The 27,788-nt window shown below is 41.4% G+C and overlaps 1 long non-coding RNA gene across 1 annotated transcript; it reads left to right on the top strand.

Moving 5' to 3' along the window:
- Window positions 1-611: 611 nt before the first annotated feature.
- On the top strand, window positions 612-10,046 carry LOC122172974 (uncharacterized). Its single transcript, XR_010598922.1, has 3 exons — window positions 612-735; window positions 1,328-1,478; window positions 7,934-10,046. It is a non-coding gene; the product is annotated as an uncharacterized LOC122172974 (long non-coding RNA).
- Window positions 10,047-27,788: the final 17,742 nt, after the last annotated feature.

Below are 27,788 nucleotides of genomic sequence, written 5' to 3'. Positions count from 1 at the left end.
TGAAAGTTAAGCCCGTGCTTCTGTACTTTTCTGGATTAGGCCAGTGCGCTCAGCACCTTGCAGGTTCAGGCTCAGACAGATACCCACTCCCAGATGGAGCATCCACTAACTGTATGACTGACAGTTTCCACGTTCTTTCTCCACCCCTCCAGCTAAGAAAAAGAAAGCATTTCCAGTCCAGAAGTGTTTCCAATATACATGCAAAATGTCCCAGCAAGTTCCTCATCACACACAGTGCATTTTTCAAAATGTCAGCATTACCTGGACAGATTACATATCTAGTTAACACCAGTTGACTAACTGGTAAATGTGCATGACAAAGATTAATGTTGGATCTATTTGCTCTTCATTTTTAAGTGCTTGTGGGTAGCCAAATGACCTCTGTAAACAACCAAGAACATTTTTTTTTAAAGAGAGTTACCAAGACCTCATTAAAACTGCCAGGGACTGTGCTTTAATGATCCATTTCCTTTCTCTTTCGTACTACTTACAAGATATTTGTACATAACTAGAAGTGTTTGTTCATGAAACCAACTTCCCCCTTTTTCCTGGGTCACGCATTGGTGTCACATTCCCACGCTTGTGACATAATTCCTTGTATACTGTTGAGTTCAAACGCATTGCTAACTTTTCTCCAGTTAAAACAGATGATTAACAATCCTTTTGGAAAGTGCTGCAGTTGATTTAGGCTGTATGACTTTAACACTACTAGGAATCAAACAGCTAAAACCCCAGGTAATGCTTTAGAATCCTACTTAGTGTTTCCATAGCTTGTCTTTGACCAGTATTTTTAGGTAAAGGATTTAATGTACTGGAAATATCTTGTTAGCTAGCAGGGTAGTATTTATTGGGCTTGAAGGGCTTGTGGTAGTTATGGAGTCCAATAGGGTCTTAGATCAAGTGGAAGAGATAAATGGTAAACAGATTATTACTAGTACTGAATGTATGTGTATGAATGGGTTTCTATTGTTTTATTCTTCCCCACCCCTGTTTTTGCCCTGTGGCAGCCAGCATGGTTCAGTGGATAGAACACTGGGATGGGGAGAAGTCAGTTCTCTCTCTGGCTCTGCTACTGACCTGTTCTATGACCTTAGTTCCATCACTTCCTCTCTCTGCACCTCTGCTTCCATTCTACTTTTGTGTCTGTACTCCTATGGGGAGGAGTTTAATTATCAGTGCAGTTATTTATGGGATCATCTAGGAAAAGCAAGTATTTAAGTGAATAATATTTATTGTACTGGGTAATCCAAACAACATATTGATAATATCATAAAGGTACCTTAGTGTACTCTCATTGAAGCTGATTACATGTTTGATTGTGTCACAGGAATACCAGTGAGAGAGAAAACACCATTGCCCAAGCTGGCTATTTTCCTTGCAGTGGAAGCTCCCAATAATAGCTGCATTTTCAGCCACCGGAGCTTTTGCAGCTGGGAATGGTATGTGAACCCTGGCCTGCTATTTTCTAGGAAATGCAGGTGAGAAGTCAAGTAGCTATTTAGTTTTTGTTTGTAATTGCTTAGATGAAAAAATGTGTCTTAAGAATTACTTTTATTCAAGCAAGTGAATAGAAGGATTTTCTACTCAAGCTGTATCACATATCAGTAAATGCTTTGTTATGGTTTGGTATGAGGTTAATTGTTTGATTGTTTTCCTTTATGAATGAAGAAGCAGCTTGAACTCTTTTGGGTGAGGAACTTTGCATAATCTTTGCATAGAAAATGGTCTGTATTGAACAGGAATAGAAACAGGGCCAGCTCCAAGGTTTTTGCCGCCCCAAGCGGCGCAAAAAAAAAAAAAAAAAAAGCCACGATCGTGATCTGCGGCGGCAATTCGGCGGAAGGTCCTTCACTCCAAGTGGGAGTGAGGGACCGGCTGCCGAATTGCCGCTGAATAGCTGGACGTGCCGCCCCTCTCCAGAGTGGCCACCCCAAGCACCTGCTTGGCAAGCTGGTGCCTGGAGCCGGCCCTGAATAGAAATATGGTACAGCTGGAGGAACTACAGAAGCAGGCAGAAGCCTGGCTATGATTTTGGATTATAAGCATTTCTGCTCATTTATAATTCAGATAATAGAGAATTCATTAATTTCAGCTGTGGCAATTTGTATTTTAATATATTTTGCTAAACATCTCTTTTTTAAATCTTTTTTTGAATAAAGGATCATTTTTATATATAAATCTGCCACAGTTGCTCAATGACACAGCTCAATGTCTTAAAACTGATTTTATATACACAGGCACATACATACGTGCACATACATGAATACAGACACACACACATATACACATTTTATATACATATAAACAAACAGTTGGTTTAAATCTAATCTATGATTACATTATACTTTTCCCTCCCTTTCTGTACCTTAAACAAATAAAATCAAACAACAGTAAACTTAATATTGATTTTTTAGAGGGAAAACTAACTCTGTAATCAGGGCCGGCTCCAGGGTTTTGGCTGCCCCAAGCAGCCAAAAAAAAAAAAAAAAAAAAGCCGCGATCGCGATCTGCAGCGGCAATTCAGCGGGAGGTCCTTTGCTCCCAGCGGGAGTGAGGGACCATCCCCCGAATTGCCACCGAATACCTGGACGTGCTGCCCCTCTCCGGAGCGGCCACCCCAAGCACCTGCTTGCCAGGCTGGCGCCTGGAGCCGGCCCTGTCTGTAATGAAGTAGCTATGGTATATGTGCATCACTGATCTCTGCTGAGTGAAATCAGAAAGAACGGATTAATTGAATGCAATAGAACCAATACTGTTAATAGCTAATAGAGATTTTCCTTTAGTTCAGACATTTCCCGGAGATGCTCCTGAGATACTGTTAGTGGTGCTACTGCAAACTCTCAGGCAAATGTATTAGTGGAATTAATAAAACACTGCTTCTTACTGCAAGGAGGGTGCCCAAATCTAGGCATGGGTATGTAACAGGAAACTGTCTTGCCCCAGTGGTTTGGGACAGTCTGGTGGCACATAGATGTAAATGGTGAGTGGACTGGATGGAAATGAGAAACAGGGAGGCCACAGAGGAGGAGGGCACAGTCATGAAGATGAGTGATAACCAAAGCTCAAACAAATACTTTAGCTGAAGGCATAGGGAGAAATGAGCAGACTTTTTATATGCAGCAGGATTTGAGGACAGCCTAGATGTGTAGGGAGGAGAAATGGAAAAGCCAAAATGAACCCAAGCCTGTGCACTGACAGGGATGGTTATGGTATTACCATCATCATCAACAGAAAAGCACAGGGTGTTTAGTAGGAAATGTAAGGAGCTCATTTTTAGCAATGTTTAATATGACGACATGGCAGGGCATCTAGGAAGAGATACTGGGAAAACAGAAAGAGATGTGAGCCTAGATAAGACAGAGAGAAGCTAGAGATAGATGTGATATTCATCAACAATGTATGGGTGTGTGTTAACTAATGATCTTAAGACCCATTGAAGTAATATTATTACTATAAAAGACTCCTAGCAAAGGAATGTTACTGAACAAATTCACAAAAGTAACTGAACTCTTGCATTAGCTATCTGAATAGAGAGGATTGACCTGGCAATGAGGAAAAACTATTTTCCTTCAAGTGGATGGTCAGCATTCTATACTAGGACATGTCGCTTGGATTGCTTGAAAGAACAAACTGAAACTCAGTAGTTCAATTGCACTGGGGGGGGGGGGAAGGTGATCCTCCTGGCAAACACATTACTTTTGGTACAGGCTACAAGCTTGATAAGTTGATGCGTGACTGAACCTGGATCCAGCACACTACACTGAGTACATGTTTGATCAGACCCTGCCTTGGCACCCTGGGGTGGATCTATCTTTCTGTCTAAGGTATCACTATCACCATGTTAGTTGAGTACCTGCAAAATTTCTGGTGACCCGCTAAACATAAGCGACTCTGTCCTGTCTATTGTGATCTGTGGGATTCTTTTGGACGTACGTGCTCATTCTGCATAAAAGGAATGGTGGAGGAGGTCAGCTCTAAGCAACTATCAGCTCATTGCTGGAAGAGAAATGGGTTGCTTGGTTTGGGGCTGTGCACAGACGCTATCACTTTAAATAAGTTTTATGAGGGGCAGTGGGAGGGAGGGTATTTAGAAGGTTATTGTGCAGATTGTGGACTCTGAACACTTGTGAGGTGCTCTACAACATTAAGTATTTAATTATCCCAGTGAATATTGACCATTTCTGCAGCCATTGCAAACTTCCTTCTAGTGGGTCCTATTCCATTTCATGAAATGAACAGGGGAAGATTAAGACTATAATTTTCAGAAGCACCTAAGTGACTTAGGAGCCTAAGTCCTGTTTTGAAAAATGATTAGGGCTCAGATTTTTAAAGATATTTAGGTAATGCTCAATTCAGGGTTGCAAGTGTAAGGGGTCTAAAACTCAGTGGGGTGTTTTGGGTGGCTAGCTCCCAGTAACAAAAGAAAGGGGAAGGGTCAATGGGAAATCAGGACCCTGAGACTGACAGTCCCCAGGAACAATGGGGACCAATGCTCCAGGCCAGCCTGATTGACAGGGCAGGCAGGCTAATCAAGGAGTCAGGAGGCCAAGGTGGTCTCATCGTCCATGTGAGCTGGAATTGCCTGGGTGAGACAGAGTGGGGCCGAGCTAAGGAGAAAGCAGGGGCCCAAGCTGAGCGGGAGAGCAGAGCTGTGCTACCCAGAGGGGCCAGAAAAACAGCCCAGAAGCAGGTCAGTGCTGGGAGCAGAGTCACAGAAGTAGCCCAGAGAGCAGATCTGTCCTGGGAGCAGAGCTACAGCAACTAGAGCCAGAGGGTCCAGAGAAGCATCACAAGGAACTGGAGGCAGAGCAGCAGCAGCAGCCGTGCCGAGGCAGAGTGGAGCTGGAGCTGAGGCAGAGAAGCTGGAGCATTCCAGAGTCGGGTGCGGTGAACAACTGGGGAGAGCGAGGGGGACCCTGGGCAGCGGGCCCAGCACAGGGAGACGACCCTAGCCAAGGCGCCTGGCAGGCCAGACTTGGAGGGAGATCATAACCCCAACGGGGCGGAGGCGACGCTGGGAAGAAGGGTCTTGCCACCTAGAGCCTGACAGCGTGTGGCCACCGCCAGAGCAAGTGTCCGACCCACAGCATCCCTGAGGCACAGCCAGGGCCTGAGAAGGAGGCCTGGGACTTGTGAGGAACAGACTGAACTTCCCTTACATTCCAGAGATGCTGGTTGTGATGTCCCTGTGCCACAGAGTGGGGTGACGGGTTTTCTTTTAACCTTTCCCATTTTTTCCTTATTTTTTTCAATTGATTGCTGTTTAATAAATTGTATTTTCTTTTAACTGTATGTAATGATCAATGGGTCAGGGAAGCATCCAGTGCAGAGAGAGCATGCTGGAGTGGGGACACCCTAGCCCCTGCCCTAAGTGACCACAACAAGGTTGGGGGTTGAGGCCCCCAGGAATCCTGGGCCCAGCCTTGTTGGGGTTACGAGGACTCTGCCACACAGCGTGGAAGGGGAGCGCTTGAGGTCAGGCAGGCCTCTGGGTAAAGGAAGTGGGAGTGAGGACTCGGATCCTTTCGCTAGCTCACTTCACCGGGGTAGTGTATAAGCCAGGAAGGTTCCCCACAATAGTGGGACCATTCCACCGCTTTCACAAGCCTATGTTTCTTTCAAACATGACTTAGGCACTTGGGGCCAGATCCTCCAAAGTATTCAGGCAGTAAATGCCCATTGCAATCATTGACTTCAATTGGAGTTAGATGTCTCAGTAACTTTGAGGATCTGGGACTAAGTCACTTTTGAAAAGGAGCCTTAGTCTCGTAAGTCAGTTAGGTGTTGCAACATTGAGCAAAACGATGCTTAAATGTCTTTTAAAAATCTGGGCCCAAGCCCAGCAGAGAAGCTGGCTTAGCTGTAGGCAGCCAGCTGGAAGGGAACTAGCAGGAGCCAGCCTCATCAGCATAAACCTGTTATTTCCCCCACCAATTTATTTGGGGTCTCCCACAAAATCACAGCCTCAGGGCCAGTGTTTCGTTTGTTGTAGTGCATCACAGAAATAACTCCTGACCATTAGGAACAATCAGAGTGACAAACTTTCAAACCTACTGAGCAGTTATTTTTTCAAGCCTATCTTTGCAAGGACTAGGGCAGGGATCGGCAACCTTTGGCACGTGGCTCGGTTTGTTTACCTGCTGTGTCTGCAGGTTCGGCTGATCGCGGCTCCTGCTGGCCGCGGTTCGCCACTTTGAGCTGCGGGACGCGGTGTGGGCCGAGGGATGTGGTGGCCACCGCTTCCCGCTACCCCATTGGCCTGGAGCGGCGAACCGCAGGCAGTGGGAGCCGCGATCGCTGAACCTGTGGATGCGGTAGGTAAACAAACCGGCCTGGCCCGCCAGGGGGCTTACCCTGGCGAGCTGCGTACCAAAGTTGCTGATCCCTGGACTAGGGCAAGGTATTAACTTTTTCTGAAAAATGAAAGCCAAGAGTTTTCTTGTCACCATTTCCAAACCTATCATTGTGAGGATCAGTGATCCACAATACGCCGTATGCCAACTCTGATGCTAAATTCTTTCTCTTTCTGAGATGTATTTAACTCAGTGCTGTAAGGCAAATGCAGTTTCCATTTCCAAATTTAGATCTAAAATTAATTTGTAAGCACATATATATTTTTAACTAGAGTAACAGAAGTGAAGATGGCAAAAGTTTCATGCAGCTGGGACAGAATATGCCCACAAGTCAGTATAAAACCATAATAAGTCAGTAATACAGCAGGGTCACAGTTGGATGCATCTGACATAACTGAATAGGATTTTGTCAACCACTCATTTTGAATTTAGAGAACATTTTATTGCTATGTGCTAATATTGAATCAGTGTTCCCCATATGCTCGCTTTCCATTCAAAAACGTATCAGGGGGAATAAATGAAATGGAAAAAAATTCAAAGTCACACAGTCTATTCATTCTCCCCACCCCACCCAATCTGCAAGACAGGGTCAAATAATGAAATGGAAAGCAATGATCGGGCAGTATCTGAACTTCCAAGCCTGTGAAACTCAACTAGTAACATAGGCCAAGTCTACAATACATGGTAAGGTATGATTCCCCTGCGTGTGTGCTCATGCTAGTTCTCATCAAGCTAGCATGAGTATAAATAGCAGTGTCACTGCGGTATCACTGGTAGTGGCAGCAGAGGCATAGCTGAGCTGTGTAAAGTACAAACCTACCTGAAACCGGTGTGTATGTACTTGGCCCAGCCATGCTTTCGCTGCTCATAGCAGTGCTACAATGACTACACTGCTATTTCAAGCTAGCACACATATGTGTACCCAAGCAGGGGAATCATACACACACAGAGCTCGTAGTGTAGATTTAGCCACAGAGGGACTCACTTTCAGTGTTCCCCTCCAACCCCCACAGCCATGGAAGAACAGCACCACCAATGCCCCCTTCCATCCAGCCTCACAAGTAGTGGTTTTCTGGGGGGCAGCGGGGAGGGGGAGGCGGGGAGGGTGGAGTTAAGAGGTCTGGTTCCCTGAAAGCGGATTAGGAGAAAACATCTTCTAAAAAAGATGGGGAATGGGCTTGTGGTTCTTAATGCCTCGTGCAGCCTGGAGACAGACAATCTCCTCTTTCCCATACCCTTAACCTCATACAAGGAGAAGGTAATGAGGTTCCAGCCATACATCTGGGACCAGGTTAATGGATAGGGAATTGATTGCAGCCCTTCATCAGATGGAACAGAGAGGTAAGGGGCTGATAGCAGCGCTCCACCAGGTGGAACAGATTACAGTGGATGAGCTACACTGGATGAGTTATTGCTAGATAGTTTCCCAGATATACTACTTAATAAACTTGAGGCCCAGTTAAACTATATTCCTGGTGTCTATTTTACCAGGTATATAGAAATAATGTATTTGAAAGACATAACATGTTGCAGTGTTACTGAGAGACTGAAGTGCACTTTTATTCGTTTTGGTATTCTAGAACAACTAATGACGGACAACAGGCCACAATTACTACAGCAGAATTTAAGTAATTCCAAATGAAATATTATTTGGATCATACTACTAGCACCCCACATTACCAGCAAGCAAATGGAGAGGCTGACACTCAGCCAAGAAAATCCTACAGCAGGAAGATCCATTCTTTGCTCTTCTGAGTTACAGATCAACACAGTTGCAGCTACTGGATAGAGTCCAGCACAACTCCTGATGGGAAGACAATTCAGAACCACTGGTCCAACTTCAGAAAAGAATCTATCTCCAAAGTGGTCAGATATGTAAAGAGTAATCAAAGTGGATAAAAAGGCTAAACAAGCTTATGAACACTTTTATAACAGACGTCACTCAGATAACTGCCAGGTCTGTCAAACTGGATGAACAACTGCAGCTGTCAAAAAAAAAAAAAAAAAAAGAACGTAGTGCCCAGACCATATATGATTGAGACCGACAGTGAAGAGCTCAGCAGAAATCGTCAACAGTTACTGTTTATTCCTCAGAAAAAACAATCAAAAGAGAAAACTCTACAAATGGCAGATGCAGAACAAGAAGACAATTACTCAAGGATTCTGGACCAACCACAGCCAATTGTTGCAACTAATGGACAGCCAGATGACCAAGTTATTATGCTTTCAGGTCATGTAATTAGAAAGCCAGTACAATTCAGAGACACCTAATAGACTGATACGTACTGAACTTCCAAGACAGCATAATAGTGTAAATATTGTAAATGGTAGGAATGTAGAATTTAAAGGGGGAGATGTAATGGAATGCTAATCCCGCATTTTGCTGTTCAGCTACTAGGTGACACTGTGTGTAAAATACCTTATTTAAGCTAACCTCGGCCATACCTGGGAGAGCATTAAAGGATCTTATGATGAACATATCTGGTGTATATCTTGTTCAGAAGCAAGCTCTGTAGCCATATCTGGTAAAGGAATATGATATCCCATAAATCATTCCAGCACCTATTGGTTTTAAAAAGTCATTCAGTCTGTCTTTGTCTGTATTCTTAAGTAGGTTAGGGCAATTCTATCAGAGACTGCAGGGGGAACGTAAATACATACTCATCTTCTAGCATTAATTCAAATGCACATTTGATATGCTCGATGTACAGTTACTAAATAGTTACTAAATGTTTGCTTTGAAAACAGGCCATTTGAATTTAAAAAGCCGAAGACATTGGTAAAAGAGCTATAGATTCATTGCTTGGACAGATAACCCACTTAGTTATATTCTCAGAAATCCAGAGACAGATCCTTGTGAAAAATTATGAATAATACAACTGACTTCCATAACAATTTTGATTTAAAGTGTGTGGCTTCTATTGGCTTGCATAATAATTTTGATCTAGAATGTGTGGACCAAAAAAAATAAAAAAGTTTTCAGCTGATGCATTACGTTGTGGACCAATTATCAAGGTTCCTATTATTCACTATATAGTTTATAAACCCCTATGCTAATAACACCAGTTAATGATTCATCACAATAACTTTCCTTTTAAAATAGCAGTTCATTCAAATTAAATATCAAACTCCCTGACATTCCATTGCAGCACATCATGGTATCTGTTGGCAAATGAGATAAATGACTTATCAGGGATATTAAATGACATACCCTGTGGAAGATTTTACACTCAGGCTGTAGCTATCCTGGTTTGCCAAGCAACACATCAATTTTCTCCTCTCTGACAATGTGTTTAACCTGTGTTTTTTCACAGTGGGTTTTAAAATAAGCAATTAGAAGACACAATGTTTTCTTCGGGTTGATGTATTATGTACTAAGACACAACTGACCTTCAGAGCATGATAGGTATCAGGAAACAGCAACTGTTCTTAAGCTCCTAAAACACTGGGATAAACTCATGTGCCAAATAGAATACTTTTAACCAGAAACATTATTTTAGTAAGAAGATGACCTTGCTTGTGTTCTTTTTCCAGATCAACTGTAAGTAAATGTTTTATGTTATATTAATAGTTAGTCTGGACTTCCAGATGTCAGAAACTTGTGCTCAACAGATTTTGTTGGATAAGAGTTGGACTTCATGTTTTATTTATGAAGCTGCCTTGCTTATACAGTTCATAAAATATGCAGAAAAAGAAGGAATGGTTTCCTTTTTCGCCTCTCTCCTGAATCTTGACTTAACTGATATGTGAACACCTGCAAAAATGAATAAAATACATAGACATGTAGTGAGTAATGTGAACTTTGAGAGGGAAATGAACAAAGGATTATTAGAGAATGATGGCCAAGAATTCTCATGATATATCAACTCTCTAGAGGTACAAGAGATATGCAGAGGATACAGCTCTTGGACATATGATTCAAGCCCTTCCACCTGGAGTTAGATGTCTTAAGGTGTTAAAGCAGGCAGGCTGCAAAAAGTTACACCATTTGAAAAGCTACTGGCGTTAGCCTTTGTGTGTCTTCAATGGAAGATCTCCAACCCTCATCTTAGGCCTGGTCCCCACTAAGCCCCCACTTCGGACTAAGGTACGCAAATTCAGCTACGTTAATAACGTAGCTGAATTCGAAGTACCTTAGTCCGAACTTACCGCGGTCCTGACGCGGCAGGAAGGCTCCCCCGTCGATGCTGCGTACTCCTCTCGGCGAGCTGGAGTACCGGCGTCGACGGCGAGCACTTCCGGGATCGATCCCAGAACATCGATTGCCTGCCGCCGGACCCTCCGGTAAGTGAAGACGTACCCTTAGACATAATTAGATCTGTCTGATGGACAACAAATCCATTTTGCAGAAATTGTGTCAAAATGGCTGTTTTGGGATCAATAAACTAAAGTTTTTGATTTGGGTCTCTCTCTCTCTCTCCCACCCCCTCCAGAAATATCTAGAGAGCTGAGGACCTTGCATACCCCTAGAACAATCCTTGAAGCTGATGCATCTCCGCTAAATACCTTGGCTTCAACAAACCAGCATTTTGCCTTGAGATTCCATTTTGTCAAAAAAGTTTGGACCAGCTCTAGATATAATTAATTCAGTTTTACAAAATGATGGTTTGGGGTGGCATTTTACCATGAATTTACCCACTGCCAGTTTGCTGCACTGACCACTGTGCTAGGAGGTTAAAAACAAGGCTCTACCAACTCACTGCCTCTTTGCCACCCAACTGCATGGGTGGTGGATGTAGCAGGCAGACAGCACTTAGTTACTCCTCTACACTGAGACCCAAGGTCCAGGCAGTCAGTGCAGGGGTGGAGGGAAAGTTTTAGTTCCCCTTTTGCCCCTTTGTGTGCATGTATCTGGCCCTGAGACATTAGAGGGTCCAACATTAAGGCTTAGGGGCCCTCCATCCTGCAAGTTATGATCTTAAAAAAAGTTACATTAAAATGTCTTGACTGAATGCTATATTAAGAATGATGGAGCACTGATACACTCCTTTATTCTTTCCTGTTTTTAACTGATTTTTTTCCCATATGAGTCAATCTCACTTCTTGAACTAACATGAAAAAAATAGTATAGAGTGGTCAGAGGCATCATGCCTATGCCTTCTGATATTACTGGAGGGTTATTTTCCCCTTCAAATTCACTTCTTTAGCTTGGTTTTCATACAGACAAATACTGAATTGATTGAACTCTGTTGGAAGGTCTTATGTTCCGAGGCCCCATAAAACATTATTTGGATTTCCCTGTATTTAACAATTTGGGATGGTCTGGTATTTATAGAAATGTACAATAAATCTCCTCTTGGAACAAATACCTTTGTGGAAATTGGGCATTCGATCTCGCTAGTGCCATACCTATTACAAAATGGAAGTCTTGCTGGGTTACATTACCTTGGATGTTACACTTTGCTCATCTCTGAAATACAATATAATCTGTTTCCGTGAATGTGTTTCACATCATTTCCATTGTTAATAATGAAGTGTAAACCAGAGCATTATATTTGCATTAATGTGACCATGAAGGAATTAGATTTTTTATGTGGCATTATCAAGTCGTACAAACTTTCTAATCTAACATTCTGACTTTGATTGTATCTCACTTCACTGGGTTGCCAAATTCCTAAGGATCAAATTTAGCCCCCTGTGGGGATAAAGTAAAAACTGAAATTTCTGCAACCTAAATTAATAATAATAATAATCTGTATATGGATTTCTGTTCCTGCATGCAGGTACATTAAGCAAAACATGAATAGATCTATAATCAAAGAAACAGAAATGTTGTCAAGTCTACTGCAATGGTCTCATAGCCTAGCATCTGAGAAAGGAGAAGATAAAATGAAAAACTATACTGCTAGCCAAGAAATGCAGTGAGACCCCAGACCTGTTTTAACTACATCTTTTTACATTTAATAAAAATAGTAGCAGGCATATCTCTCCATCTGCGAAGACCTACATCATGCTGGAAGCAACGTGTGACAAAGATCCCAAAATGAGGGACACACACACACACACATACACACACACACACACACACACAAAGACATGCAGTAGTCTTATAACACGGTGTGATTCTCGCCTTTAATGTAAGTGATTCTCTCTATAAACCACAGTTTCACAGTTCTTTATTTCAGATGTAAATAATTTTCAAAGATGAAAATGAGGGGCCACCAATTGTGTGTGGAATGTTGGTACCTTTGGGACTGAAATAAGTGATGTATCTCAAAATGAGGGACAGTTAATGGGTATGATAACTTGTGAACTGTATTAATCTATTGCAAATCTGACTATATTATGTACTCCCAAAGACTGTCAAATACCTACTCTACATTCTGTGTTCCTTTACTTCATAGTGGGAAATGAATGAGGCTTGTAACCTGGCTGCATAGATTGTAAGCATGTTATTTACATTCATATCACTGTTTGTTATGTTAATATTGATACATTTTTATATCTGATGCCATTTTTAGCTGCACTGTCTGTCTAGTAGCATCAATTTATGTGTTATATCCTGTTACATTTTGTAATGAGTAAAAGTGTTAAAATGTTTTTGATAACATTTTCAATGAAAACCTATTTAAATTTGGCAAATTAATACTTTTTAAAAATATGTCTTTGCTGTAGAGAAGACAGAGTAGGCTTGAAAAGAAGAGGTTCTTTCCAACCAGTAGTTATAGAGTTAATGTTTCAACAGACTACAAAATGATATCATGTCTGCTGATATTTTCTGTCATTTCAAGGGTAGGAAGATGGACAAAATGTTGAAAACTGCATGGTTATACCAGAAATGGTGGTGTTAATGTAATAGTCAAATTTTCAAATCTTACATATAAATTGTACTCTTAAAATAGGCTTTTATGATTGTGCAGAGGTGATAGTGTGCACAAAACCTTAATTTATAAGCCAAATAGGAATAATTTTGTACCACTCCCCAAAGCTGTTATTCGGGCACAACTCCCATTACATACTGTGGAATAAAAGTGTATATAGGCACTCCATTTGAGAGGCTGCTTCCAGCTGTGTCTACAGTTTTGCAGTTGCTTTAATTATGGACTCACTTAACAGAATTTAGAAGTCTAATCACCTGATTTTGAGGAGAAATCTAATAAATAGCTAAGTAGTATGAACTGCACTTTCAATCAAATGCATGTGCAAATTTGCAGACATTTATTGCAGGCAGGAAATTATACCTACTATCAGATGATGGGTTGGGAGACCCTTTTAAAATCAGGGCCACTGGGTAAAAAATCTGAGAGCCTAACAAATTTCCTATTCAAGCAAAACTTCTTACAGGTAACATAATCACTAGCGGCAATTTCCCCAAAACTGAAAGTCTATGAAGGACCCAAGTGCATCAAATATTTTTCCAAATATAAACTAAATCAGGTAAAATGTCATGCAAACTATAAGCAGGGGAACCCCATTTCTTATTTTTTTTCTGAAAGTTAATTTTAAAGGCCTCTGAGACTTTGATTACTGTAACGTCCATACTGAACAACTGCTGTACTGAAAAGCCATTCAGCTCATTGTCTCCCTCTCTATGGGCCAGATTCTGGCTGGTTCCTGCACAGGCAAGACAGAGATGGCATGCACTTGTATACTCCTGCACAGGTGCTGGCAAGAATCCTGCTGGGGACAGTAGTTCTTAATACTTGCTATCACCAATGTAGGTGCCGAGGCAGTTGCAGGCGATCACCCAGTTAGGTGTACCCTCATTAGGGATGTAAAATCCACCACTCCAGCATTCAAACCCTGGGAACTGCCAGAAGGAACCCTTGCTAACTCAACCAGAATTCCTCCTGGAAGCCACAGCGGTAATGCAGCCCCTCTGCATTTGTTTTCATTGTACTTCTAGTAAGAACATGGCAAATGAAAATTGTTGGGAGGAGAGGGTATTACTGTACCCCCTTTGCCATCATTTCAAAGTTTGCAGCTGTAGATCCCAGATGCACAGGCAGTATCCAGTCTAGCATCCCAATGCTGTCAGTATGCAGAACTACCACAGAGGCGGGAATGCTACTTTCAAACTATTAATAAAGATAATAGCTACTCATCGATCCAGTGAATAATCAAAATTCCAGTTTTTGATTACAACAATACTACAAAGGCCAGGGAAAAACCCTCACTCATGCTGCAAGTTGTTCACAATCCACTGAATATAAATTATTCTTTTAGCATAAAGATTCAAAAGATCTATACATGAATCTTCATTTATAAAGTAATGAGGGAAGTGTATTAAACAGTTGATGTCTGAGGCAAAAGTAAGGGTAGAATTAACATCTTTTGGGACTTCAAGGTTAGGGGTTTATGTTTGTGTTGCAGGGCTGGCCAAGCAATAGATTGGTTTTCAACTCCCCATCCCTTTCATCACCTTTCTTGAGGTTGATGGCTCTTTTTCCTATCCTGTGTGCTTTCTGATGAAGTCATCCTATCTCAGGGGATCCCCTGATGGGCAGAAATGTCTCTTCTTGAGCACATTTCTACATCTGCGCTGGGTACTGGCACAAGTCTCTTCAAATATTGTATACACACTACACTGAGTTGCTCCTCATGGGATATTCCAGTGTTTGACAGAACAAAACTGAGTTCTTCACTAGGATCGCAGGGAGAAAGGGAGGGACATGGAAGTCTCAGGAGGATAGAGGCATAGAAGGCAGTTGGAAGAAGTAAGGTGAGACTGCAGAGAAGCTGTGGATGGACAAAAATACCTTATGCTTAGAATATCACACAAAAGTCTGTGGCTCCAAAAGAGAGCTACAAATAGCACAATTCAGTATCTGTACAACTATGTAAAAATGCGTTCTTCTACGCAGGGAACCATACCCTTTTTCTTTACTATTGATTTCAATAAGGAAAAACTAGGCTAATTAAATGTGCTTTGTTAGGAAGCCAGAATCCTCTTATTCCTGGAGTTTGTAATAACCTGTTAAAACTGTCCTCAGGGTAACTCAATGTTAAGAAAAAGATGTACTTGCTTGTTTTTATTTCTTCCATCACAAAAAGATTAAATAGGTCATAGTGCAGGAAACAGGCGGGCAGGGAGAAGGAAGGGTTGCCAAGCCAAAATAATTAACAGCTGCATGCTGGTCTACAGAAACAAACAGGGTGGGCGAAGGATTTAATCTAGGAAGGCTGCTGGAAGAGCTCAGAGAGAGAGGATTGATGAAATGACTGTTGGCTTACATTGAAGTCCCCAGCCTCTCATACACTGCTGTCACTCAGACAACAACTCAACGATGCTTGCTCTGTCGATTTTTTCCCTCTCTTGGCCGGATGACTCCACTCATGTGTCCATTTCCCCAAACCAGGGATAATTCCATTGTGAAACAATATATCCTGCACCACCTTGTTCTGACAAGAGAAAAATAATGTATTAAAGAGAATGGAAAAGTAACTATACACAAGCTTAAAAGAGGGGATACCATTTAATATGTAGCCTCAACACAGAGCAAATTCTGATCTCCATTACAGCCAATTTACCTCATTAACTTCAGTGTATATGAAGCCTAGTGGCCTAATTCTCCTTTCACTTGCTCTGGTGTAAATTGGCAGTAACCCTTTTGAAACAGATCGAGATACACCAGTATAAAGCCAGTGAATGTGAGTGGAGCCCCTGGGACTTTTATTTGATTTCAATGAGACTGTGCAGATGTAATTGAGTAGGGAATCTGGTCCAGAATCTATAGGTCTGTACTAGAGATCACAAAGAGTACATCTACACAATTAAACATCTGTGGCTGGCCCGGGTCAGCTGATTCAGGCTAGCAGGACATGAGCTTCAGAGCTGTAAAATTGCTGTATAGACGTTTGGGCTCAGGCTGGAAGCCGAGCCCTGGAACCCAGCTGTGAAGATCAGATCCAGACCTGAATTCTCCCTGTAAGTTTGGGGAGTTTGGAGCCATCTTTATGGTTTGTTGCTATTTACAAAGAACTAGAAAACAGATTGTTTCCATTTAATTAACAAAAACATCTCTAAGAGATATTTCCATATGGGACAAAGGCAGAAACATGAATATTCTGCTAAACATTGAAGTTTTTGTGGCACCTTAGAGACTAACAAATGTATTAGAGCATAAGCTTTCGTGGGCTACAGGCCACTTCTTCTTAGTTAGTCTCGAAGGTGCCACAAGTACTCCTGTTCTTTTTGCGGATACAGACTAACACGCCTGCTACTCTGAAACCTGTCATATTGAAATTTGTTTGCTGTTATTGTATCGGTATTTAATCAGAATGTTAAATAATGTATATGGTATGTACTGTAAATTCTGATTAGAAGTGAAACTCTGAAGTTTGGTGAATAATGAACCACAGTGAGTTGTGTCCTTTCTTTCTGAGTCTTGTGGCAGGCAGCTAAAACATAGAATATTGGAAAAAAATACTATCTATTTATTATTGGTATTTCTACAGCACCTATTGCTATGCTATCTAAACACTATGCTACCTAAACTTTCTCACTTTTTACTATTAATTTAGTTTTTTATAATGCAGCTGCATTTGATCTTCACATTACATGCAGGGAAAACTTTGTAGGATTGATTGTTAACAAGAAGGTTTAAAAAAAAAAACCACGAAGAAAATATAGCATTTTCAGTATCTCAAAAAGGCCTTACAGTCACCAGCAGGACATCTGTTAAAAATCTAGCACTGTCTTGATCACATAGGGACATCTGAATACTTTAATGCAGAGCAGTGATAACACCTGCTAACAGATTAAACACATTATGTAGTGTTTTTTCAATAATATATTGTACTGTACTGAAATTTCATTTATCTTCTCATTTAGCTGCAGCTTTTATCAAAAAACAAATGGTTTAGGGACAGGACTGGAGGAAAGCAAAAGTATCCTAGTGCGGTGAAGAGTAATGAGATCTGATGTTCATCTGCAAGTTGGAGAGGGTTGTAGGACATGGGTGACTGCATTTTGGCAACCACAAACTACACCACAATAAGGATCCATGTAAATTTAACTGATTAAGCAGCTGACTAATTGCTGCATAAACAAAATTGGAGATTCTTTATCTTATTTCTATAGCTACCTAAACCACATCTGCATATCAGTACACAATTAGAAGAACATGAATATTCTTAAATTGATCACTGCATACTGTACTGATTGGTTTTTTTTAATTACCATGATTATTTGTATTATTACTTGGCAATGAATTGGTGCATTTTAAAAAGAAGTTTGTTTTTTAAATCCGAAGGCTATTTCTCCCCAAATTATATTCACTTTAAAGTAGATCAAATTTTCTTCTAAGCAAGACAGTGCCCCTTTAATTCCAACACAACTGTAAAAAGATGCATCTGAAATGCTTTAGTTCTTAAAATTTCTATTAATATTTTAATTATATTAAAATTGATTTTTCTAAGACTTCATAAAACTACTCATTATACAGGCCATTTCACATGTATGGAAGGATGCTAAGTAAGAGCTCTCCAATGTTATAGTTTATATATTGTAGTACCTTGACACTCTGCCATTCTTTGTGTTTCTCTTTATTTATATATTCAAAGTTGATCTCATCCTGCATGAAAACAGAACAATGCTGATTAGTTAAGTTAATGTTTTTTCAATTATTTAGTCTTTTGTGGCCTATTTTCAATAACTACCTAATTTTATAATCCCCTCAAGCCTGTATGATTTAATTTATATACTCCTACACAGAATACATCAGTGCAAACAATATGAAAATAAATATTCTTAGTTACAGAAACAGGAGTATTGAATAACTGTTCTCTAATAAGAATAAGAATGTTCCTCTCACAGGGAGACACAGGCTGACTCAAGAACCCCAGCTCATTAGGACAATTTTCCCCCACAACATTTTTTTTTAAATGCTGGTAACTACACACAGAACCCAGTTCAAGCAGCTGGAATCCTCCTCTCTTACTGCAGAAATCTAGGGGGGGACAGAACCTAAAAGTGCCCTCTACACAAAAAATGAGTCACTTCAGTTTTGGGTTAGGCCAAACAGTCATCTAGCTAACTTGCCCCCAAATCCTTGTGCATAGTGATGACATCCTGATAGATTTGGGGCACTTTTTATTTATCTATTGCATGCATGCCCACAATACAATACGGAGACTGGCTCTGCTCTGGAGCCCTGAAAGAAATACTAATAGACAAAACAAATAATCAGTCTGACTTTGATGAATAGGAACTGACAGAGGGGCTCACCACTTGTAGCAATGCTGGAATCTCAAGTCCGCATAACCTGAGGGGAAGTTCCCTGAGTGGTTTTATGGAGGAGATAGGCGGATAACATCACTGTAAAATAGACCTTGGAATGATCTCTGAGGTGCATACATCTCACAAACCTGCTGTCAGTTTCACTGGCTCATATGGCCAGTTGCTCCTTCAGGTAGCCAGTCTGGTGGTGTTTACAAAAACAATGACAAGGCTGTTTTCTGTAAAATTATCAGGCCCTGAAAAGGGGGAGCATTCCTGGTTAACAAGCAGACATGTTTACCTTGTTTATTTATTAACAACGTAACTTGCATTGCTCATATTAATGCAGAGTAGGGTGGTGATCATAGTGGATAGAGACAGTGTGAGGAGAGAGGGCATAAGAGTCAGTGATGGGGGGAGGATGGTCCTCAGGCAGCGAGGGTGAACTGTTTTGCAATCCCAGCAAAAATGATAAGGTTGGCCTGCCCAGAACCTTAGATCCTAGGCACTCCAAAATTGAGAAACAACAAATAGAGCCCAAGGAGCTTGCCAAAGGCTACAGGGAAAGAGTGTGAAAGTTAGGATTAGAATTCTGGAGTTCCTGGCTACAGGCCCATATGCAATCCAATATCTCTTATTCTAGAGTTAAGATATTCTTAGTATACAGTTGAGTGTGAATATGTGGAAGTAACTCACATGAATGGTTTGCTGAAATTATAAAATTTGAGAGGAAAGGCTGAATGGCTCATGAAAGACAGAGCCTTGAGACTGAGCTCAGCCATCCCTTCACACTAATTCATGAAAGGCCAGACTGAGAACCCACTGAAGTCAATGAAAAAAGACTCCCATTGACTTCAGTAGTTTTTGGATCAGGCTCTATATGCAATTTAGAAGCATTTAAAAACCATTCAGGACCTAGTTCTAACCTTTACAAGAACAAGAGTTCTGCACTTGGACTGATGGCTATACAACCTGTAGTCCTTTGCATAAAATTACCATCAGTGTCTCCACATTACAAGGTGCATAAGGCAGAATATTTCTGCTCTTGCATTTCAGAAGATCTACAGTGGCAGATCTGACTATGGATGAGATTCCATCTCCACATATGTTGCTACCTAAACTAAAATGGTCCGTGATTAATCAACACTACCTTTCCTCTGGCATTAATAAAAAAAATTGATGAGTGGGGAATGTAGGGAGGGGAATATTACTTTCCACTGAAAATATTAATTTCCACTAAAAGTGCTGTTAAGAGAAAAATGAAAAAGTGCTTGGATCAATTAAATATCTGCAGTATTAATCACCAATGTTCCTAAGGGAACTACCAGAGAAAATAGAAGTGCCACTAGCAGTTATTTCTTAAAATTAAGAAAAACAGGTGAGGTGCCAGCAGCCAGGAAGAAAGCAAGTATTGTGTCAGTCAAAAGGGTTTAATCGAGTAATTCTAAAGCATTTAGACTAATCCTATACAGTGTAAAACAGTGGAATAAATAAGGATATCAATATTAAGAAAGGAACAACAAATCTTCAACAGACAAATATGGTAAAAGTACTGGGGGATAGTGTCTCAGGAGACATCAATCAGTTTTGAAAACAGTAACTAAGATATGGGACATTATTATCACTATTATTAAAAAGTGCTCAAAAACATGCTATAATCTTTACAGAAACACTGGCTCTTTCTCCACAGTGTTACATAGAATTTATGATGGTGTAACTCCACTGCTTTATATTCTCTATGAGAATCAGGCCCATAGGATAAGACAGATCCCTAACCCATAGTGCTCACAATCTAAAGCCTTTACCTTGCACACAACTGTGCAAATACGGACTCTTACACCTATGCCGAATCTCTTTGCCTTCAGTGGGACTCGTCATGGGTGTACAAGTGTCATCAGTCCATTTGTTTGCAGGAGTGAGAACAGAAAGACATGGGAAAGGTGGAAGGAAGCAGCACAATATTGTTTGTATTACTTTTTTCACCATCAGATATTCCTTTCTTTGATCCAAAACACACAGCCTATTTTCCTTCTGCTTATTTAACCTATAACAGCCTTACCTCATATACTCTATTTTATCCTTTGATTTTTCCATTAACAGTATTTTTTAAACTCAACCTCATTCCACCCCATCTTTCCCACACATTCCTCCTTCCAATCTATGTTGATTAGTTGTTTTAACCCTTTCCTATAGGCAATCCCTGCCTGACATAGTTTCCCTACTTTCCTTGACATGTCCCACAATATAACCCCTATCCACTCCTGACACCTCCCACCCGACTTTCAAAGTCTCTTCCCCACATTCAGGCTGGTGTTATTGATGCCAGAGGGAACTCAAGGCAGTGCACCCCTTATTAAGAAACCACTGTTGCCTTGTCCTGTATCCTGGGAGAGGTGTAGGTTTTGCTATGCTATGATTATGGTATAGCTCCAGCCTCACATGCTCAAGTTCAATGGGAAAGGTTGCTGCGATCCTGGTAACCCCAGTGCCCAAGGAGGCCTGCCTGTTTCACTCTCCCCATAGATGACAGCTGTGCACATACTCTTGAGGCTTACAAAGAGGGAGAATTGCTCAGCGACTTACAGTTGTAAACCACAGAGCAATGACTTGGAATTTTAAAAAGGCAAATTTAGATTAGACAACAGGGAAAAGGTTTTTAACAGTGTGGACAGTTAGACAATGGAATAAATTACTGATGGAAGTGCCCCAGGCCCCTTTATCAGCAGCATTCCAGAATAGGCAAAATTAAACACACTTGAGAGTATAGCACACAAGAAAACCCTGCTGCGGAGGGGAAAGACTAGATAAAAACAAACAGATTAGTTTCAGCCCAAAGGTAATATTCGATGGTTCAGGCCTGCTCCTGCTGAAGTCATTGGGAGTTTTGCCAATGATGTGAATAGAAGCAGAACCGGGCCCCTAATTTTTATGTGTCTCTTTCACCTTTTTTATTCTTCCACTGTGCCTCTTACTAGCCTACAATTTCAGATGAGCCATCCTGATTTTTTAACCTACCTGTCCCAGTACAATGTAGACCATTTCGCCAATTATGAATTGCATTGGCTATGAAAAGAATCAATGTTTGCTGAAATGCCATTATGAAAAGAGGTAATTCTAAATCACAATAACTCAATATAAAAACCAGAGATATCGCTTATGGAAATGTTATCTGCTTTAAATCTTGACAGATTTAGTATAACTATTGTGTAAGGAGCTTTTTAAAAATCAAATGAATGTGGTTTAGGGTTCACTATTAGATTGAATTGCCAGGATTTAGAACTTCAGAGTTGAAGTTCTTTGGGGGCAAGAGTTCCATTTCGCTCTGTTAATTTTATGTTCTGACACCAGCTGCAAAGTGCCATTGACATCTGCAAACCCACTAAATGATAAAGGAGTAATCTTCAGCTCAAGCTATCCATCATTAGTAAATTGACTGATTGCAGGTGAGACAATATCCTCCCACTTAACAATCGTCAATTAGCCAATATGTCTATAGTTATTTGGTCAGTATCAATTGTTGGCACATATTATTTCCTTATTTACACTTCATTTTAAAATAAATGACAAACCCCTGTCAGTGTTACCCATGTCCTCCCTTCTTCCCTTTTCTCCTTTTGTTACAATTGGATTGAAAGATGTTTGGATCAAGGATTATGTCTTGCTAAATGTTTATACACCACGTAGCACAATAGAGTCTCAGTTCTGACTAGGGCCTCTCGGAGCTACTGCAATACCAATAATAATAGTAGCAGCCAGGGCCAGCTCTAACTTTTTTGCCGCCCCAGGCAAAAAAGAAGAGTGCCGCCCCACCGTAACACCCCTCCTTCAGTGCCACGCCGCCGACCCCCTACCCCCACCCCCCCCCCAGTGCCGCACTGCGCCACTGAACCCCTCCCCCCCCCGATTGCTGCGCCAGGCCGCCCAACCCCCCCCCCACCCTTGCCGGGCCGCTCAACCCCCCGAGCGCCTCGCCGGGCCACCCAAACCCCCGCCCCCACCCGACCGCCTCGCCGGGCTGCCCAAACCCTCAGAGCGCCGGGCTGGGCCGGCCAACCTCCCTCCCCCGCAGAGCGCCACGCCGCACCGGGCTGCCCAAACCCCCGGAGTGCTGCACCGCCCAAACACCCGCCCCATCCCCCAGCGCCGGGCCGCCCAAACCCCCTACCCCCCCGGAGCGCCGGACCAGGTCACCCAAACCCCCGGAGTGTCAGGCCGGGCTGCCCGCTGCCCCCCCCCCCCCCCCCAGCACCGCGCTGCCGAAGCCCCCGCCCCGCCCCCCCCAGCGCCGCACCACCGAAACAAAAAAACCCTTCGAGCGCGGCCTCGCGAACAAAAACAAAAACACCGTGAGCGCCCCCCGCCACCCCAACATTGGCCGCCCCTTATAAGGTGCCGCCCCAAGCACGTGCTTGGTCGGCTGGTGCCTGGAGCCGGCCCTGGTAGCAGCATGAAATTCAAAAGGTTTAGTACACAATTCTGTCCTCTGATTGACTTCACTGGGGAGCTGAAGCTGAGCTTCTCAGCTCAGAATGAGACAGCTGATTTTTATTCAAATATAGCCAATTATAAATGTTCATTTGACCTACATTTCCCTAGAAACTCTTTTGACCCAACATCTCTCTCTCCAGGAACTATCTGATATTCTAGAAAGCTTGTTATATTTTTCCTTATCATATTGGTGTCCATTTGGAGCCCAAAATGAACATAGCCCAGTCATAAATGAATCCATGACATTCACTTATGCTACATCTTGATAATCAATTTCCCCTCTCCAGGATTAAAGGTAGCAAGACTTTCAAAATATTGTACAGATCCCTAGCCAGAGAGATTCCTATTGGCTACACATCTAAAAAGGCTCAGACATGTACATTATTTCTTCCAGTGTCTATGGTAACAGACACACACTGAATTGGATTCAAGTCCATCTAAGGAGAGAGGCATACATGGAATTCAGTGGTTTGCTAAATCAACCCACCTCTTTAAGGAGATCCAGAATCATGATCATGGAAGACAGTTTGATCAGAAAATCCATGCATTTTAGGGGATGGCAGAATTACAGAAGATTTATTTATGTGAGCAGGCTCCTGCCAGCCCATTAATCCCTTTCCGCAAACTCTGGAAATACACATTGTGTCTCTGAGCACAATTTAGTCTTATAAATGTTAACAACTGACATTTTACTTTTCCCTTATGTGATGTTGAGAAAATAAAAACTTCTACGTTCAGTAGTGTAGACAATAGTATTACCCCCAAGAAATACAACAATAAGTAAATATTAACTAGCTGCTAAATCTGATACTCCAGTGCCTGTATAATAATGTATGCACTATGGGGTGAAGTAATCTGAAAGGTGATCTTCATTTTTCCTCATTCTTCATACCCATACTGCACTAGTAAAGAGACTGTTATGTGCTGTAATTATGAGAGATCGATACCACCTACAGCTAATACTATTTTTATTCAAAGAAATTCTAACCAACAGCATGGGTTCTATGTGGTGACGACGCAGGAAACAGAACGCCAGGTCTGTTGGTAGCCAGAGAGCTTTACAAGCCTCTTGCAAAAAGCCTCCCAGGAAAACTTTCCTGGGGTTTTTATTTCTCTCCTTACTTTGTTTACAACTCTTCCTAGTGGTTACATTCTTGCGCATAGAAAAGCCAGGCAGTATACATGCACATAAGATAACGAACCCATCTCTTGAGCGCGTGAACACCAGCTGCAAAGGTGATGTCAGGTTGCCAATAAGTTTTCCAAACATAGGCGCTAGAACAAGGTCACTCCTGCCTCATTGCTAAGGGAACAGTTTGCCGTTCTTCAAGGCTTGTGATTAGGGAGCAACACATTCCTACAGTTCTACTCCAATCATTTTACTTCAATACATAGTAATAAATACAACACTTAAGTATGCTTTAGATCCATCTGATTAACTCCCGATATAATTAACATATTCACATATAATATTCTGCCCTCTTTGAAATACATACCATACTTCTGCTAAAAGAAAATCTGTAAATCCATTATATTGTTTACAGGTGTCAAAGTCGTAAGTATAGTTGTAAATTATTCAAAAGAGCAGTTTCTTATATTTAATCGTCATACTACATCAAACACCATGAATGCAATAAAGCCATTACAAAGTCCACATGCATTTAATGTCTTGTCACATAACAGAACCTTTAGTCCAGAGAGGCACCCTTCATGTCCATAACAACTTGGCACCCCTTAATTTGCAGGGGAATTCCTTAAGCGTAAAACAAACTTAAGAGTTGAATCCGTCCATCAAGAGAATCAGAAACATAGATTTCCTAATCCTGATGTAAGTGTGTGAGGAACAGCAGCCAGTATTTTTCCATATGATTAATTATATGTGCAAGGGCATTTCTATTCCATGCTCTTAAGTACCTCAGGAAACCTAGGAGAGGGGTTATTGTTTTGTTTTTTTAAAACATACCTCATACAATGAAAGCTGACTGGAAGTCTGGATATTAACGTTACAGAATGTAGCTGTGTACAATTTATTTTATTTTTCTAGCATCCTACTATGTCTTGTACACTCTATTGTACCTTGTCAGATTTAAACCTTTTGGAGAATATCAACATTTAACTTGGTCTGTAAACTCTACCTATGTTTTGCGGGATAGAACTGGGCTGTTGCATGACAGTTTCCTTAGTAGTTCTATAAGAAACCGTATAACAAATGATTTCCAGGGCTTTTCTTCTAGGTCAGCAGTTTGCAAAAATTCTTTCAAATTCAATTAAAATGCTTTATTTCCCCACTGCCCTAAGGATAATAAATGGAAGAACATCTGTACTTAATATTTCTCTCCTATAGAAATTCTTCATATTACATACAAGCAAACTGAGGTCCATTGTCAGTGACTAGTTATTTCCGATTTCATTAAGACTGAAGGTTGTTAACAGGAACTTGATTCCTGTTGTGAAAGTAATGTTAAGGCTAATTCTGGCTAGTTGCAGAAATAATTAGTAAATAGATCAGCATAGCAGTTTGTTCTGCTGTTGTTTCAAAATGCCCCACTGTATCAATTCAATATTTTGCCATTAAGAATCAGGTGAGGGAACTGGCTGTGACAGCACTGTGTGTCAGAGCTATTTTAAAAAGAAGAACAGGAGTACTTGTGGCACCTTAGAGACTAACAAATTTATTAGAGCATAAGCTTTCATGGACTACAGCCCACTTCTTCGGATGCATATAGAATGGAACATATATTGAGGAGATATTTATACACACATACAGAGAGCATAAACAGGTGGGAGTTGTCTTACCAACTCTGAGAGGCCAATTAATTAAGAGAAAAAAAACTTTTGAAGTGATAATCAAGCTAGCCCAGTACAGACAGTTTGATAAGAAGTGTGAGAATACTTACAAGGGGAGATAGATTCAATGTTTGTAATGGCTCAGCCATTCCCAGTCCTTATTCAAACCGGAGTTGATTGTGTCTAGTTTGCATATCAATTCTAGCTCAGCAGTCTCTCGTTGGAGTCTGTTTTTGAAGTTTTTCTGTTGTAATATAGCCACCCGCAGGTCTGTCACTGAATGACCAGACAGGTTAAAGTGTTCTCCCACTGGTTTTTGAGTATTTTGATTCCTGATGTCAGATTTGTGTCCATTAATTCTTTTGCGTAGAGACTGTCCGGTTTGGCCAATGTACATGGCAGAGAGGCATTGCTGGCACATGATGGCATATATCACATTGGTAGATGTGCAGGTGAACGAGCCCCTGATGGTATAGCTGATGTGATTAGGTCCTATGATGATGTCACTTGAATAGATATGTGGACAGAGTTGGCATCGGGGTTTGTTACAAGGATAGGTTCCTGGGTCAGTGGTTTTGTTCAGTGATGTGTGGTTGCTGGTGAGTATTTGCTTTAGGTTGGGGGGGTTGTCTGTAAGCGAGGACAGGTCTGTCTCCCAAGATCTGTGAGAGTAAAGGATCATTTTTCAGGATAGGTTGTAGATCTCTGATGATGCGCTGGAGAGGTTTTAGTTGGGGGCTGAAGGTGACAGCTAGTGGTGTTCTGTTATTTTCTTTGTTGGGCCTGTCTTGTAGGAGGTGACTTCTGAGTACTCGTCTGGCTCTGTCAATCTGTTTTTTCACTTCAGCAGGTGGGTATTGTAGTTTTAAGAATGCTTGATAGAGATCTTGTAGGTGCTTGTCTCTATCCGAGGGATTGGAGCAAATGCGGTTATATCTTAGAGCTTGGCTGTAGACAATGGATCATGTGGTGTGTCCTGGATGGAAGCTGGAGGCATGTAGGTAAGTGTAGCGGTCAGTAGGTTTCCGGTATAGGGTGGTATTTATGTGACCACCGCTTATTAGCACAGTAGTGTCCAGGTGCCAACTCTGTCCACATATCTATTCAAGTGACATCATCATAGGACCTAATCACATCAGCCATACCATCAGGGGCTCGTTCACCTGCACATCTACCAATGTGATATATGCCATCATGTGCCAGCAATGCCCCTCTGCCATGTACATTGGCCAAACCGGACAGTCTCTACGCAAAAGAATTAATGGACACAAATCTGACATCAGGAATCAAAATACTCAAAAACCAGTGGGAGAACACTTTAACCTGTCTGGTCATTCAGTGACAGACCTGCGGGTGGCTATATTACAACAGAAAAACTTCAAAAACAGACTCCAACGAGAGACTGCTGAGCTAGAATTGATATGCAAACTAGACACAATCAACTCCGGTTTGAATAAGGACTGGGAATGGCTGAGCCATTACAAACATTGAATCTATCTCCCCTTGTAAGTATGTATTCTCACACTTCTTATCAAACTGTCTGTACTGGGCTAGCTTGATTATCACTTCAAAAGTTTTTTTTCTCTTAATTAATTGGCCTCTCAGAGTTGGTAAGACAACTCCCACCTGTTTATGCTCTCTGTATGTGTGTATATATATCTCCTCAATATATGTTCCATTCTATATGCATCCGAAGAAGTGGGCTGTAGTCCACGAAAGCTTATGCTCTAATAAATTTGTTAGTCTCTAAGGTGCCACAAGTACTCCTGTTCTTCTTTTTGCGGATACAGACTAAAACGGCTGCTACTCTGAGAGCTATTTTAATATACATACAGTGCCTGACCTGAAGCGTGTTGAAGTCAGTGGAAAACACTCCAATGACTTTCAATGGCCATTACATCAGGTCCCTGGGAAGTAACATGATTTTAGACCACTCAATTTGTGAGTCCATTCTTGGCCACCAACAGAGACCTGTAAACTTTGATTTGACTTGAATAAAT

Source organism: Chrysemys picta, chromosome 2, assembly GCF_011386835.1.
Source record: "Chrysemys picta bellii isolate R12L10 chromosome 2, ASM1138683v2, whole genome shotgun sequence".
Lineage (NCBI taxonomy): Eukaryota > Metazoa > Chordata > Testudines > Emydidae > Chrysemys > Chrysemys picta.
The sequence above is the reverse complement of the archived record's forward strand: the minus strand, read 5'-3'. Positions and strand labels throughout refer to the sequence as shown.